Raw genomic sequence first — 17,434 nt, 5'->3', positions numbered from 1 at the left:
CTTTTATTCTGGTAAAATACTTCATATGTATGTGTCTTCATATAATCTCACATTTAGGAATATATGTATTTAAAATTCAAAGCACATTCCTATCATACATCAAAAAAAAAAAATGCCTGAAAATAGCTCAAGTTATTAGGAAGAACAGTGTTTTACACTATAATTTGTACAGAAAACCATGTCATTGTTCTATCTATTTCAAAATTAAGGACAATACTTAAATAAAATTTAAATGAAGCAGAAACCAATTGCATTTTTTTATTTAGTCAAGTTTAATGTACTTCAGCATCTTAAGTGTATTCACCATTTCACTGTGAAATAACAGAAGATTTAAAACCAATCAGCTTGCATTGTTTAAATAAAAGGGCTTTAGTTCAATTTGAAAGATGTTTTTAAATAATTAAGTTTTTTGTTTGTTTCAAATATTAATTCCTGCGGAAGCAATAGGTGTCAGACATTACTGTGATGATAGAGTTATTTTGCGCCTGATTTTCCTTCTGTATAAGTAGCATAAAAATGATTAACAACAATAAAAAACATTTCATTATTTGTCATGAGATAGCAGAGAGTAGCCACATCATCTTAATTAAGTCTATATGAGACATAAAAAGGGGAGCAAATAGACATACAGTCATATTAAAAATATCTTTACTGATTTTAGGAATATAAATACCAATTTTATAAGTTCTCTGACTAGTAATCTCAACTGGTGGATATGTGACTCTAATGAAATCAAAGTCTTTGTAAGAGCCAGTTAATCTCTCCCTTACCATTCATCTTTCAATATATGCAATTGGCTTAAAAACACAAGCAAATAATGTCTATTTTTAAAAAAGATACAAGCAAGGAAACTCATCAAAACTCCTAGAAAACTCTATGCATTGTCATTCATTCAATTAATTAATTCATAAAAGAAATATTTATTGTATATCAGATTTATTCCAGGCAGTATTCAAGATATACTAAGTGTGACAGGCAAGGAGGTATGATGCTCACATCTCCTTTCTGGAAAACCTAGAAGAGAAATCACATCACTGCTTGTTCATATATACTACAACATTCACTCCAAGGATATTGGAGACTTTCTGAAAATTGTACTGAGGTCTGGATCTATTCTTTTCTAATCCTTATTTATTTATTTTGCTTTCCTTTCACAAGTGTCTGACTTTTGTCGTGGTCTAAAGGCATTCCGGTATTCTCTCATCTCCATCTGCTTTATCCTTCACAGGTATTCTCCCCAACAAATCTCTTGGATATCTAATCCTATTTTGGCATCTGTTTCTTGGAGGGCCAAAAATGACTTCAAGGACACTGAAGATTTTCTAAACCTGGAGAAGTAAGAGATGTGCAAATAGGTGAATATAAAGCAATTCTCCAAGTATCATAAAGATATATGGACAGATCGCTCAAGCAACAAAGAGATGTCGTCCTGGAGAGCCAGGAAATAGTTTATATTTGAACTTGCTGCTCATAGGTGCCTAAGGATGGACAAAATTAAATACTACACACAACTGGTTCCTTTTGCTCTGCACCAACTTCTTATTCCTTGTGCCTCACACATCTCAAGTAAAATTGATTAATGCTAATGAGGATGTCAGACAGAATGGGACAGAAGCTCGAAGCAGAAAACAGAGTAGTATCATTCCAGATACAAGGAATAGCATCTTCAAAACTGAGAAAGAGTGTTATGGAGAATAGTGAGTTCAGAGTGCAAGGAGTGTTGATTTGATTCTGGTGTATTTTTTTTGCCTACTTGGTTATTCATTTACAATTCTGAGATTTGTCTTCATGATCAGCCTGGGACCCATGACTTCAATAACTAGATATATGGTGGTGATTTGCAAATTTACACTATCAGTTCAAATCTCTCCCTGAGCTCTAAAAGCTTCTATATTGCCACGCCCATGTATATTATAAGCACCTTAAGTTCTTCATGCTATAAACAACCCTGATCTCTTCTTCCCTCATCTCACCACACATTTAAATATTTCCCATCATTGTCTCAATGAGCTTCCCTACCCAGATGCACAGGCCAGAGTCTGAGCTATCAACCTTCCTTTTTCCCCTTTTTCTGCTACTCTACTCCCACATCCCAATTTATTAATTTACCAAGTGTTATTAATTCTCTATTTAAATTCTTTCAGATCTATCTCTTTTCTTATCCTCATGGTTACTACCTCAGCACAGAGTCCAATTATCTCTCAACTGTTACAAAAATATCATAATTGGTCTTTCTGCCTCTGTTCTTTTCCACTTCAATACTTTATCTAGCTATAAACTCTAAAACAGACATCTGATGGTATTAATACTCTGTTTAAAATTTCCTAATAAAATTTGGTATAAAATATAAACTTTATTCTTAAAAAATATATTTCATTATTTTTTACATCTTTGTTAATTTTTGAATCTTTATTATTTTTACATCTCTCAACCTTATTCCAAAAATATAAATAGGAACACACACACACACACACACACACACACACACACTTACTCATACATGCAACTCCAATCTTGCCTGAGTCTTTATCCATTCTCTGGTCATTTTTCTTTAGTTTTCTTAATGATATTTAAATCACAGTTCCTGGTGCCTGGACTATGCTTTACACCCTCTTTTTAGACCAACCCTTTAATCATCCATAAGAGAGCAGGGCATTCTTACCTAAGTGCGAACATATCCCTCAGAATCTGAATGCACCCCTTAGAACTCAGAATCCCTCAGATTTATGGAAAATTGTGTCTTTTTAACTGATATTTGTGAATGTGTGTGACACAAATGCTTATAGAAATAACAAATCCCTTAGAGTCCACTCTCATCAAAAACCAGAAAGCAGTCATCATAAAGTGTCATCACGTTAAGCTGAGTGGTCGCTGGTACAAAGAAATAATTGAAAACGAAGCAAAATGTTATATCAATTAGGTCAACACTGACTTCTAAAACAGTTTCTAGTCATGGTGAGATTCCTATGTAGAGATCCGATTTTAAATGTATGTCACTATGAAAAAATCTAGACAATTTTTAGACTCAGACTGACGAAGAAAAACTAAAGCCTTTAGATATCAATAAACAGTTAAATGGGTGGTCAAAAATATACTGGGTTGTTTTGTAGTGGGACACCAGCTGTAAAAAATAACAATTTGAGTCACTGTTGAGGCAGCAAATATAATGTAACAGCAGAGACAAGATGACAGTTTGATGTGAAAAAATCCATCAACCCACATAGTTTGTGTGACATTGACTCTATGGAGTTTCTCTAACCTATCCATCTAGTGAAAATTTTATGAACTCAGACAACCAATGCTTTCAACTTTATGTATAGAATGGTAGAAAAGAAAAAAATCATTTGGATTCATTCAATGATATATCCATTTTCAGCTTCCATGATTTATTAATATAACAAGAATACACAATCAAATACCAAATAATGTTGATACTATTCTGAAGTGAAAAATAAACTTCAGTGGATCTTAAAGGAACAGAAAAGCTAGAATATGAGAAACATGCAGCATTTGACATACTTGCTTTAAAAGGTATCAGTTAGACAGCCTACTAAAAGGTATTTCCATTTGAAGTCTCATTCATTTTCTCAAAAACAATGTGATGACTAGTATTATTTGCCAGACATTGTGCTCCACATTAATGTTAGAAAGATGAACAGGAGAGAATTCTGATCTCAACAACCAAATGCTTACTGAGAGTACCAAAAAATGAAATGAGATGTCTTGTGATTGAGACAACTAGCACAGACTCTAAAAACATGACTTCTGGAGCCAGAATGCTTAAGTTTCAATGCTGACACTTCTACCTAATAATTATGTTATTTCATACAAATTACTCAAACTTTATATGCTTTTATTCATAATTATAAAATGGAGGGAAATAGTAGTACCTATCTCATAGGGTGTTGCGATAAATAAGTTAATATTTGTAAATTGCTGACAACAAGGCCTCGCATATAATACTAAGGTGCTCAATTATTGTCAGATGTGATTAATGTTTGTATAAAAAAAGAACAAAAGTGGTTCAGAGAGAGAGATCTGAGATCACACATGTAGGGCTGCCTGACTCTCTTCAGTGAAAAATAATCTGAATATAATTTCCAGGGAAATTGCTTCTCCTGGAGTCTTAAAAAATGAGTAGTAATTTCCCAGGATGATAGGTGAGTAGGCATTTCAGCAGAGGGAGCAACATGTACAAAGGTAAATAGATGAGAGTTTGTAACATAATGATAAATACAGTAGAGACTCATAAGGAAATCCATCTAATCCATTTACTCAGATTTACTGATGACCTTCTGTCTGTAAGAAAGGTACTGAGGAGTACTCACAGCATGCTAAATGATCATGACTAGGTAAACTACATTCCGGTGCACATACACACTCTTTTATGCATTTTAAGTTGTATCATCAAAAGCAGTTTGTTTTCTTTCTAATCCTTTTTATGCCACTCACAATTACTATGGTAATTATGTAATTAATTTAAATAATACATAAATCAACTAAATGAGTTCAAAATAAATGCTTGTTAGGATAAATAAATTAAATGATTTATAAATACTTGACAAAGGTGAATCATTTAAAAATTTATTGTTAAATTAGATGTGAAAAGATAATTGTATAATATTTGAATGTTAATCACAAACATCTAGAAGGAATCTGGGAAAACTGTCCTCAGAATTTTTGCTCTTCTTTAGAGAAACCACAACCAGAAAATCTAGATTATGATGAAAATTTAGAAGTAAGGCAAAATTAAACTGCAATCAGTAATACCATACACAAAGGAAAAGACAATTACCACAAATATTTGGCAAATGAATATTTATGCACATGGTTTATGTTAAATGCAATGTTTATAATACCTAAGTATAATTTTTAAGTTATTTCTTGCTTTACCAGATTTTTTAATTAAACACTACTACAGATTGTTTAATATGAGATAGTTTCAGCTGTAACCTGGTTTGGTAAAAACGAAATGTGCCCATTGAAAATTGATGAAAAATTAAGCTGGAGAAATAAGCTAGGTCAGGTTATAAAGCATCATTTATGCTTTTTTGAAAGAACTAACTGGAACTTTATAAATACGAAGATTCATTCTTAATAATGACATTTTTTGAGGATTTAAAAACATTTTTATTAGTTGCCAATATAGCCCTTTAATTTATATAGCATTACAAGGCAAACATAATTATTCATAGTTTCCAAATGATGAAAGACAGTTTAGAAAATGTCCTAGGTAAAACACAATTTTTGGTTTATGGGATCTTTTTCATAAGTACTCACCCTGTTCCTGTGATCTACACATTTTTAAGGTTCAGCTTAGGCATCACCGACTTTATGAAATCCTCTGTGATGTCTCCTGAGTTAGTTATGCCTCTGTTTCCCCATAGTATCATTAAAGTGTCTCTATTAATTACATTGCAGTATAACTTTTAGACTTTGTTTAAAGACACATCACCCCTTAGTTCATGAGCTATTGAAAGACACTCCAATGTCTTGCACAATGTGTTTAAAGAACATACCCTCAATAGATGTTTGGGTAGGCTGGCCAGATAGCTAAGACAAAGCACTTCTAAACCCCAAGTTTTATTACATTACTCTTTTGCTCAAACATATCATAACTTTCTCATTGTAGAGGATAAAAATGAAGTCCATTTTACTGAATTCTAGTATAAATATAAAATGTCCCCACTTGGTTTATCAGGCATATTTCTTGTTGTAACTTCAATGGAAAGCCTTCATTTGAGGTAGGTTTACATCCTCATTACCTTTTTAATGTCTCTTTGGCTCTCTGGGCTTTAATTCATACATTTTGCACATGACCTACATATAGGTATCCTTTATATGCCACTTTCCTCCCCTCTTCCTGAATCTTTCCTGATTTTTCTAGTCTACCTTGAGGTATTTTTCATGTATACTCTTCACTGTGTCAGGAGCTCAGATGACACAGCGATAAATTCACTGCAGAGGGAACCCAAGACAAAAAGGTTCTTAGAGTTTTATCAGCCTGTGGATGGGGAAACAGAAGAAAAGGAAAAAGGGCTACCAGTGGAAAAGAGCTGAGTACTGAGTAAGAGTGGAGAGAAAGAGAAGGTGTCCTCTAGTTTTCCCTCTTTTGTTCCTACAAATAAGGAGGTCTTGGCAGGGGTGTCTGAGGAAGGCCTGTGCTGAAGGCCCCAATAAGGAGACATCCAAATGAAAACATCTGTGGTAGAAATACAGATTTGCATAAAGACACTGCTGGCCAGGGGGCCCGAGTCCTTTACTGTAACTATCTTCAGAGACTGCAAGGCACTGGCCATGCATCACATGTGGTATGAGAGGAGGGAAGATTTTCCCCATAAGGGCTGTCCTGCCAGTAAAACCTTTATAATTGCATATGTTCATGTCTGAAATATCACACATAGCATTTTGGCCTGGAGCTGAACTTCTCACCCTGTAGCACTTAATCCAACACTGCCTACCCTTACTACTATTAATCATCTGGGGAATGGACACGCTTGAAGCTCTGACTCCGGAGGGGGGGAACATGGGCATTATACATAACCTAAACTTTTGTACCCCCATAATATGCTGAAATAAAAATAAATAAATAAAAAATAAATAAATAAAAACTTCTTCAGGGCAGAATATCTATTCTTATGTTTCACACTGCACTTACCCAAGTAACATTTTTGATTGACTTTAGGGAGCTCACAGATCCTATTTCCTATCATTAAATTGTGGAGTCAGAAGGACCAGAAACTCCTTTTCAGGAGCATATATATGTACATGGAATGGTGGTGAGTGCTAAATAAACAAAATTTGTAAATACCTTGAATAGAGTGTATCTAGAGACTGTTGCTAGACATTTGAATCCCCCAGGAAGTACATATATTTTAAAATTAGAGAATAAAGTAATTGAGTAGAACTAGGAAGCTAATAAGAAAAGAATAAAAATCATAGAAATCTGTTTTACTTAAGTAGCCAGACTCTCAGTGACTATTGAAATTCCCATGTTCAATATCTTGAGCCCAAAAGTTATTAGAAAGTGTTCCCTTTTCACTGGATAACTGTAAAGTGTCAAAAATGCCTACCATCAAACACCATTAGATCAAAATTTCTGAAAAGGGTAATACTTCTTGATGCACATAAACTTATATGTCTAATGTTTGCTTTCTTCTCATCAGGCCCATTGAAAAGAGGCATTTGGGGGCAAAAAATGGTATTTTCACTGCTGGTGGGACTGCAAACTAGTGCAACCTCTGTGGAAAGCAATATGGAGATACCTTAAACAGATACAAGTAGACCTACCATTTGATCCAGCAATCCCATTATTGGGCATCTACCCAAAAGAACAAAAGACATTCTATAACAAAGACATCTGCACTCGAATGTTTATAGCAGCACAATTCACAATTGCAAAGATGTGGAAACAACCCAAGTGCCCATCGATACATGAGTGGATTAATAAAATGTGGTATAGGTATACCATGGAGTACTACTCAGCTATAAGAAATAATGGGGATATAGCACCTCTTATATTTTCCTGGATAGAGCTGGAACCCATTCTACTAAGTGAAATATCCCAAGAATGGAAAAATAAGCACCACATGTACTCACTATCAAATTGGTTTCACTGATCATCACCTAAGAGCACATTTAGGAATAACATTAATCGGGTGTCGGGCAGATGTGGGGGGGGAGGGTATGGGTGTATACATACATAATGAGTGTGATGCACACTGTCTAGGGCATGCACACGCTTGAAGCTCTGACTCAGGGTGGTGGGCAAGGGCAATATATGTAACCTAAACTTTTGTACCCCCATAATATGCTGAAATAAAAAAAAATAACAAAATAAAAATAAAAAAATAAAAAGTAAAAAAATATGGTATTTTGTTTGCATTTATGAGATAATACATTAATCAGATAAAAAAGAAAAAAATAATCATGATTAAATTCATTTTTTTTCTTTACTTAGAGACTACCAGGAAGATTCCACATGACAACAAGTACCCAGGTAGATTCCTTAATTCATTGAACTGTATATTTTTTTTAACTAAATTCACCAAGTTGACATATTTTAGGGATTAATTACAGAATTAATTTTATTTATTTAATTCTCTATAGATATTTTTATTGGATATGTAGACTTTTTATATTGAATAATTTTTGTTTTGATTTATTCTTAATTCAACAGTATCAGAAATATTTAAATGGAAAATTTCAGATTGATTCTCTTTTGATCACACTCTCATCTTTAAATACAATTTAAGAATCATTGCAGCATCTTAAAATAGCTAAAAAAATGGCAAAAGTTCTCAAACTTACAATTTTTCATGGTGGAGTTGTTCTTAATTAGTTTTGCTTTTAATAAAATAGTAGAAGAAATTCAGAAATCAACTTTTCATGTTGAAATAAGTTACATAGTAATTTATTGCAAGCAAAAACTGCTTTTCTATATAGAATTATGTGCAGGCATTTGTACTTTTTTAATAATTTCCAAGGCATCTATCACAACAGTTTGCATGTGACAAAATATTTACAAACTATAATACATCCAACAAAGGACTAATATCTAGAATTGACAAGGAACTGAAACAAATCAACAGGAAAAAAACAACCCCATGAAAAAGTGAGCAAAGGACATGAACAGACATTTTCCCAAAGAGGATTATACAAATTGCCAACAAACACACGAAAAATGCTCAACATCACTAATCATCAGGGAAATGAAATTAAAACCACAGTGAGATACCACTAGTGGGATGGGTAATTTTTACCCCTGTCAGAATGGACACTATTAAAAAGTCAAAAAGTAATAGATGTTGTTGCGGATGTGGTAGAACACTTATGTACTATAAGTAGAAATGCAAATTAGTACAACCTCTAAGGAAATCAGTATGGAGATTCTTCAAAGAACTAATAAATCCATTCAATCCAGCAATCCCACTACTGGATATCTACCTAAAGGAAAAGAAGTTGTTACATCAAAAAGACATATGTATTCTTACATTTGTAGCAGCAAAGTTCACAATTGTAAAGATATAGAATCAACCTAAATGCTCATCAACTGTTGAGTGAATAAAGAAAATGTGGTATGTGTGTGTATATATATATATATATATATATATATATATATATACTCACCCCATGGAATACTACTCAGCCATGAAACTGGAAGCCTCACGATGAGGATACCTGTCCATACACAGTGGTGTAATAGACTTTAGAGACTCAGAATGGGGGAGTATGGAAGCGGGTGAGGGTTCAAAAATTACCTATTGAGTACAATGTACACTATGCTGGTGACAAGTACACTAAAAGGCCCTGACTTCACCACTATACAATTCCTGCAAGTAATAAAAAACACTTGTATCTCCTAAATCTATTGAAATTAAAAAAAAATTGTATGTGGTAGACGCTTAATATCTTCTGGTTTATTTATTTAGTATAGTGCATTTTTCTGGTCTGCCTAAAAACATCTGCTTAATAATGCCATACTTTCCTAAAATAACAGTATCAGAAATGTAGATTATAGCTGGTATCAGCTAAAATTCTAACAACTTGGAGTCTAGTTTTATCTGCTTGGAATTAGAGTACTATTCATTCTCACACAAATTGAATTTATCATTAAGTATTTTTTTGTGTGTGTTTTTCAAATTCCCTGAACATTTCAGAGAAAACTAACAAATCAGTGTAATTCTTAGAGAAACAAAACTGCAAAAATAGTCTTGTCAACTTACCAAGATTCTTTTAGGAGATCCTTTTAAGAGCTGAATTACTGTAAGCTAATTTTATGATGGATATAACAGTCAAATCAAATTGAAGTAAATCATTTTTCCCTTTGACAGAAGTTCCTTGTAAGTTTTTATCTAGTGAAAAGAAGCTCTGTAAACACAAAATATATCCATCAGTTCCACTTTCTGAAAAATTAAATGTAAGAAACTTAGAAAAATCATTTTAAAGGATAGAGATATGTAAGATCAGATTTCAAGATAATCTCTATTTGGTTTGGCACTGAAAAGCAATTGAGTTACAGGTAATGTCACTTTTTTAAATAGTTGAAAGGGATTTGATTTTCCCACTCTCATCTGTGACAAAAGAGAGAATTGGCCTGATGCATAGCAAGTATGAATCAATAAAGGCAGTCCGGGTAGCTAGAGGTGTTTCAGTTTGGTAAATGTTCATGCCGAACTGATTTTTAAAAAATATTTTTGTTACTACCCCTCTGGTTTTCTTTCCTTTAAAGTTTAAATTTGTAGGCTGGGCACAGTGGCTCACGCCTGTAATCCTAGCACTCTGGGAGGCTGAGGTGGGCGGATCGTTTGAGCTCAGGAGTTTGAGACCAGCCTGAGCAAGAGCGAGACCCCTGTCTTTACTAAAAATAGAAAGAAATTAGCTGGACAACTGAAAATATATACAAAAAAAATTAGCCGGGCATGGTGGCGCATGCCTGTAGTTCCAGCTACTTGGGAAGCTGAGGCAGGAGTATCGCTTGAGCCCAGGAATTGGAGGTTGCTGTGAGCTAGGCTGATGCCACAGCACTCTAGCCCAGGCAACAGAGTGAGAATCTGTCTCAAAAAAAAAAAAAAAAAAAAGTTTAAACTTGTAGTTTCATAATTTTCATATTCTCTTGTTTACTTGTCTCTTGGGCAAAGTAATTTCCTGAAACCACAGTTAGACACCAGAAGTACACAGGTATTTTTTTCTTAACTGCAATGAGACCATGAGAGCAAAATTATATTCAAGTTAATTAACCTATACTATATCTTTTCTACCTACCCATGTACTCTGAGGCCACCTAAGTACTCTTAGACCCCTTTTGAAAATATAGAGCATGTGTAGATTAATTCTTAGGTCACTTTGCACCCTTTGCTATTTATATAGAGACCCAGTGTCACCCTCAGTACATGCCTCAAGCTTTTCCTCTAAGATACTTAGAGGAGCTAACCAATAATGAAAAGGAAGAGTTGGAGGGTTCACACTATCCAATTTGAAGTTTTAATATAAGGCTATAGCAATCAAGGCATCATAGTATTGGTGAAAGAGTCAACAAATAGATAAAAGGAGCAGAACAGAAAGCCCCAAAAGCACAAAACTGTAAATTTTCTAGAAGGAAACTTAGGAGAATATTTAGGTAGTCTTGGGTTTAGCAATGAATTTTTAAATATAACACTAAAAGCACAATCCATGAAAAAAATTGGTATGTTGGACATTATTAAAATAAAAACCTTCTGCTGTGAGAAATACACTGTTATAAAAATAAAATAGCAACCCACAGTCTAAGAGAAAGAATTTGCAAAACACATTTCTGATGAAAGACTTGTATCCAAAATACATAAAGAATTTTTAAAGCTCAACAATTTAAAAAATCAACAATAAGAAAACAAGCAATTTGATTAAAAATAGACAAAAGATCTAAACAGATAATTTACCAAATACGATATATAAATGTCAAGTAAACATGTAAAATGATACTTTATCATCATTTTTATTAGGTATTTGCAAATAAAACATCAGTAAGATACCATTGTGCATCTCTTTTAATGGTTAAAGTATAAAAATAAAAAGATGAAGTAAAGCAATCAAAAGATGGTGAAACAGTGCAAGACAAAATCTCTTTCATTGCTAGGGGAAATTCAAAGTGACAAACCACTTTTGAAGATAGTTTGGCAGTTTATTACAAAGTCTTACCATACAATCCTCCTAAATATTTATCCAACTGATCTGAAAATTATGTCCACACAAAAAGTTATCGACAGATGTACATAGCATCACTACTCTTTTTTTTTTTTTTGACAGAGTCTCACTCTGTTGCCCAGGCTAGAGTGCTGTGACATCAGCCTAGCTCACAGCAACCTCCAACTCCTGGGCTCAAGTAATCCTCCTGCCTCAGCCTCCCGAGTAGCTGGGACTACAGGCATGTGCTACCATGCCCGGCTAACTTTATATATATATTTTTTTAGTTGTCCATATAATTTCTATTTTTAGTAGAGATGGGGTCTCGCTCTTGCTCAGGCTGGTCTCAAACTCCTGAGCTCAAACGATCTGCCTGCCTCGGCCTCCCAGAGTGCTAGGATTACAGGCATGAGCCACCATGCCCAGCCAGTACTATTAATCACCATAAACCACGAATAGCAAAGATGTCCTTCAATAGATGAATAAATAAGCAAATTGGAGTATATACAAAAAAATTATTGAATTATAAACAAATTAACTACCAAGCCATGAAAATATATGGGTGAATCTTTAATGCCTACTATTTAGTGAAAGAAACCAACCTAAAAACTGTACATAGTATATGATTCCAGTTATATGATATACTTGAAAAAGCAAAACTATAGAGATAATTAAAAAATCAGTGGTTATCAAGGGTTTAGGGATAAGAGAGTGAAGGTTAAATAGGGGAAGCACAAGGGAATTAATAAGGATGAAATTTAGGCTCCATAATACTGTAATGTTGAATACATAACCCTATGTGTTTTCCAAAACCCATTAACATTGCACAAAAATAAACCATATTGTATGAAAATTTTAAGAAAAATAATTTAAGAGTCAGGGGAGTCCCTGATGGAATGAAGGATGTAACAATCCAATCTAATGATGATGAGGAGGAGGGAATAAGGAGGAGGAAGACAGGAGAAAGGGAGAAGGGGAGGAAAGGAGGAGAAGGAAAGATCAGAGGAGAGAGAGAGATTGCACTCTGTGGCTGTATTACAAATATATGAAACAACCTCACTGAAGTTGATAGGTTGGGAGAGAGGTGCTGACCTAAGTAACTTTAGAAGTAGAGTCCATAAAACTAAAAGAAACTGTACCTAAGCACTATATTCTGGTTGTTAATGTGATTTCCTTTGTGATTATGGGTTAACAATTCTGATACTGCTGTATGCATGCTGTATGTGCACACTAGAATTAAATAATTAAACAAATGAATGGCAAATGTTGATGACCAGGTTCTCAGTGTTGGACTGGGAGTTTACAGATGAATAAGGGGAAGAGGCTACAATGAACCATGTGGTAATGGATTAGAGTTGGAGACATCTGTATGAACTTATGTTTAGCTTAACATAGATTCAGACAGTTATATATGCCAATATTTATAGATATGTATACATAACGTTTAGCAAATGCACCTGTATTCTTAATTATATCAGCTAAAAGGGCCTATAAAAAATGACACCCTAGTAACATACCTAGTTCCCAGAATTTGATTTCTGTTACCATTCTCTAAGGAAAGCAACCCAGGCCTGTTGAAGAAATGATTGATTGTATAACTAGGGAAGCAAATCTGTAAGATGAGCCTGAACATCTTGTAATGCCTGGAATTAAAAAGTGCTAACACACTCCCTGCCACACATATACACTTTGATGGGGCTATATCAGTGGAACACAGTAGCCAAATGAGAGGTCAGAGTTGGAACAATTTAAGCAAAAAAACAAATAAACAAGCAAACAACAAGCAGAGTAATGTTGAACTGTAATTCATAATATAAAAAATATTCACGAATCCATACTGACTTAAATAAATGATTGAATAAATAAAAAATATGGGAGAAGAGACAAATCTCCTTTGAATAAGAATTCCAAATAATTTGTGTAGATATTCCACCCTCAAGGATGGTGAGCATAACTGCATTCCTTAAGTGTGCGCTGCATGGAATGCTTTCTTTCTCAGAGTACTATAAATGGGAAATAAAAGGAATATCTTTACAATCCAGAAGATTGCCCAACACTACCACAGCAAGGCAGTCAACATCAACAGTGGTAACTCATGTTGAAAGCATGGACCAATGACATGGTGTGATAAAATGGTACTTTACCTCTGTGATCTTCCTTCCCCAAACTCATAACACCCAGTTTTCTTGTGGCAAGCATTCTACAAAATACCTGGTCAATATTTCTCAAAACTTGGGTTGTTTCCACATCTTTGCTATTGTGAATTGTGCTGCTATAAACATTTGGGTACATGTGTCTTTGTTACAGAATGACCTTTTTTCCTTTGGGTATATGCCCAGTAATGGGATTGCTGGATCAAATGGCAGGTCTACTTGAATCTGTTTAAGATACCTCCATAATGCTTTCCACAGGGGTTGCACTAGTTTGCAGTCCCACCAGCAGTGTATTAGTGTTCCTGTCTCTCCACACCCACGCCAACATGTGTTGTTTTGGGTTTTTTTGATAGTGCCCATCAATACATGATTGGATTAGTAAGCTGTGGTATATGTATACCATGGAATATTACTCAGCTATAAGGAATGATGAAGATACGACATCTCTATGGTTCTCCTGGAGAGAGTTGGAACCCATTATATTAAGTGAAGTATCCCAAGAATGGAAAAACAAGCATCACATGTACTCACCAGAAAACTGGTTTCCCTGATCATCACCTAAATACAAATCTGGGAACGACACCAATTGGATATCAGACTGAGGTGGGGGGTGGGGGAGGGGATGGGTGTATGCCTACACAATGAGTGCATTGCGCACCGTTTGGGGAGTGGTAACACTTGAAGGTGCTGACTCGGGAAGGGGAGGTGGGGAAGGGAGGGATATAGACCTACACGATGGGTGCAAGGCGCACGACCTGGGGAACAGACACGCCTGGAGCTCTGACTTGGGGGAAAGGCAGTACAGGAGCAACGTATGTAACCTGCAATTCTGTATCCCCCATAACAAGATGAAATAAAAAAATAATAATAAAAAAAAAATATTCCTCAAAACTGTAAAGGTCATGAAAAACAGAAGGGAATTCTGAGAAGTTGTCACAAGTAAGTTAAACCTAAGGAGATGTGTTGGTGAAAGGCGATGTGGTATTTTGGGTCGGAACTTGAAACAGAAAAAGCATATTAAGTAAAAACTAATCCAAATAAAGTACATCTTTCCCTCCGTATTTGTAGAGGAGTGGTTTCAGGACCTATGTGATACCAGAATCTGCAGATGCTCAAATCCCTTATATAAAATGTTGTAGTATTTGTTTATAACCTAAGCACATCCTTCCATATATTTTAATTCATCTCAAGGTAACATGATATCTATACCATGTATATAAATAGTTGTTATACTGTATTTTTATTATTTTTATTTTTGTATTGTCACTTTTTTCACAGATATTTTTTATCTGTAGTTGCTTGGATCAGGGGATATGCAACCCTCAGATACAGAGCACTGACTGTATACAAGTTAGCTAATAATATATCAATATCAGTTCACTAATTATAATGAATGTACTATACCAATGTAAGATATTAATCAAAGGGGAAACCGAGTTTACATCTAATGAAAATTCTCAGCACTATCTTCACAAGACATTAAAAAACTTAAAAAAAGTGTTTATTTTTAAAAACATGATAAGCACATTGAAAAATCCATCATTCATCCTGCTCTTTCTCTGTAACCTGTTTTTTAAATAACCAAAGTGTTTTGATAAGAAGTTTCTTTTGATAGAATGATTCCAGTTTTTCAATTAAGGAGATATAAAATTAGAATGTTACCATTTTGTAACATCTAATGAAAGATCCAATAATAATCAATATCTTTCACTATCTCACACAAAGACCAAATAAATTACTTTGTAGCTCTTGATGAAATTACCAACACCTAGAGTTAATCATGGCCAAAATTTGAAGAAAAAAATATCAATGTCTAAGTATCTAAGTACCATTTTACAGGCAAGATAGCAGATCTATGTACCATCTTACAAGAGAAAAAATATATGTATGTAAAATATATAAAATATGTTTTTAAAAATGTGAAATATAGAATATGTTGGAATGAGTTAAATTACAACATGAGTATACAAAAAAAGAAAGAAATTCAGATTGTGAGGACTCTATGGAAAATATGTTCAAACTTATTCAACATAATGTTCAAGGGAAAAAAATTACAACAAGGGAATCCATAAAGCAAATTTCAGAGAAATCTCAAACTATTACCCTGTTTACACTTTGTGGGATCCTGTTTGAAACAAACAATTCTTAACTGAAAATAAATAAATAAAAGATGAATGTAAATAAATAAATAGCAAATAAAAAAATACATTCATTTATGAAGCAATTCAGTAAATTTGAGATATTTGATGATATTAAATTGAAATTATGTCAAAAATACATAGTTGGAATATCTGAGATTTTATGCCAAGTATCTAATTAGTGTTCCTTTGCTTTTAAAAATGTCCTTTCTTAAGCAGCAATAATAGTATGGCAGCTAATTTTTATAATAAAAATATAGAATCCTTATATTATAAATATATGTTCTAAAATATTATAGCTAAAAAGGTATGACAATAATTATTGAAATGTGATAATAAGTACATATAGATCCATTATATTATTCTTTACATTTTACAAATTTATAAACTTTTCAAAATTATAAGTTTAAAAAATTGATAATTGAAGTGCAACTCCTTGGGAGCATTTTTAATATTTTAAAAGTAATGTTACATATTAATATAATGTATTTATTAATACATTATTTACTACTAACTACCACAGCATAATATTTAACTCTGATTATAATAGAAAGTGACTTCTGTATAAATTGATTAGTAAAAACAGTTTAATGCATTCACAAGCATATTTTATATGCTCTGACACATACACAAAAGTGGTTTAAACAAGAAAAATGTATGCTATTTAATTTGATTTTCTCTGACAAATTAAAAGGACCCTAGAAAAATCACAAATATAAGAGGAAAAATATCTTATCATGTAGTGATATTTCTATAAATATTTGCTTGTGTTTTATTTATCACTGTTCTACCTCTGTGCCAACATATCAAACTTTTACCTATAATAAAATATAAATGACTCTTTCCTAATATTTACCCTTCTGCTGTATCACTCTGATTCATAAACTTTTCAAGTTCTCTTTTGACACCCTTTGTCATGTATTTCTTAAAGATTGATGTTCTCCAGCATTCTAGTCTCAGATCTTTGTACTTCTCTTGTTGTAGTCTTGTCCTCTAGACTAACTACCTCATAATTTTCTCTATATTTAATAACCTCCCATAAGCTAATGGTGCCCAAATAAATGTCAACTGGCACATGTTGTTTCTAATCTTTAAACTCCCTGCCAAACAGCATCTCTAAGATGACTTTAGAAGCTACAAAAATTTCTTTGATATTCTGCCACTCTATTGAAAGAAAACTCTAAAAGAAATAGGTTCATCTCTACTAAATATATAGAATCTTTTCTTGTAGCACTGAAATAAAACTTATTATCTAAAACAGTAATTTTCCTAATGTGCTTGGAGCATGCATAATCGATAATATCTATTAAAAAGTTCACTGTGGTCAAATTATTTTGGTTATTATTTTATAATAAATTGCCTCTGTTCTTTATAATGATCAGTAAAATAGGAAAATCTCAGAGAAATCTTGCAGCACAGATAATTGTTCAGTTTCGTTTAACTTAGCATTTTCCAATTTCAATCACATAATATTTTCTAACA

General features: G+C 33.5%; 1 long non-coding RNA gene across 1 annotated transcript in view; it reads left to right on the top strand.

The window, feature by feature from the left end:
* Positions 1-1,518, top strand: part of LOC138386191 (uncharacterized) — a 53,387-nt gene extending 51,869 nt beyond the window's left edge. Inside the window, exon 3 of the long non-coding RNA XR_011233877.1 lies at positions 1,229-1,518. This is a non-coding gene — a long non-coding RNA (uncharacterized lncRNA). The remainder of the gene's footprint in view (positions 1-1,228) is intronic.
* Positions 1,519-17,434: the final 15,916 nt, after the last annotated feature.

The sequence above is a fragment of the Eulemur rufifrons genome, chromosome 7, assembly GCF_041146395.1.
Source record: "Eulemur rufifrons isolate Redbay chromosome 7, OSU_ERuf_1, whole genome shotgun sequence".
Lineage (NCBI taxonomy): Eukaryota > Metazoa > Chordata > Mammalia > Primates > Lemuridae > Eulemur > Eulemur rufifrons.
The sequence above is the reverse complement of the archived record's forward strand: the minus strand, read 5'-3'. Positions and strand labels throughout refer to the sequence as shown.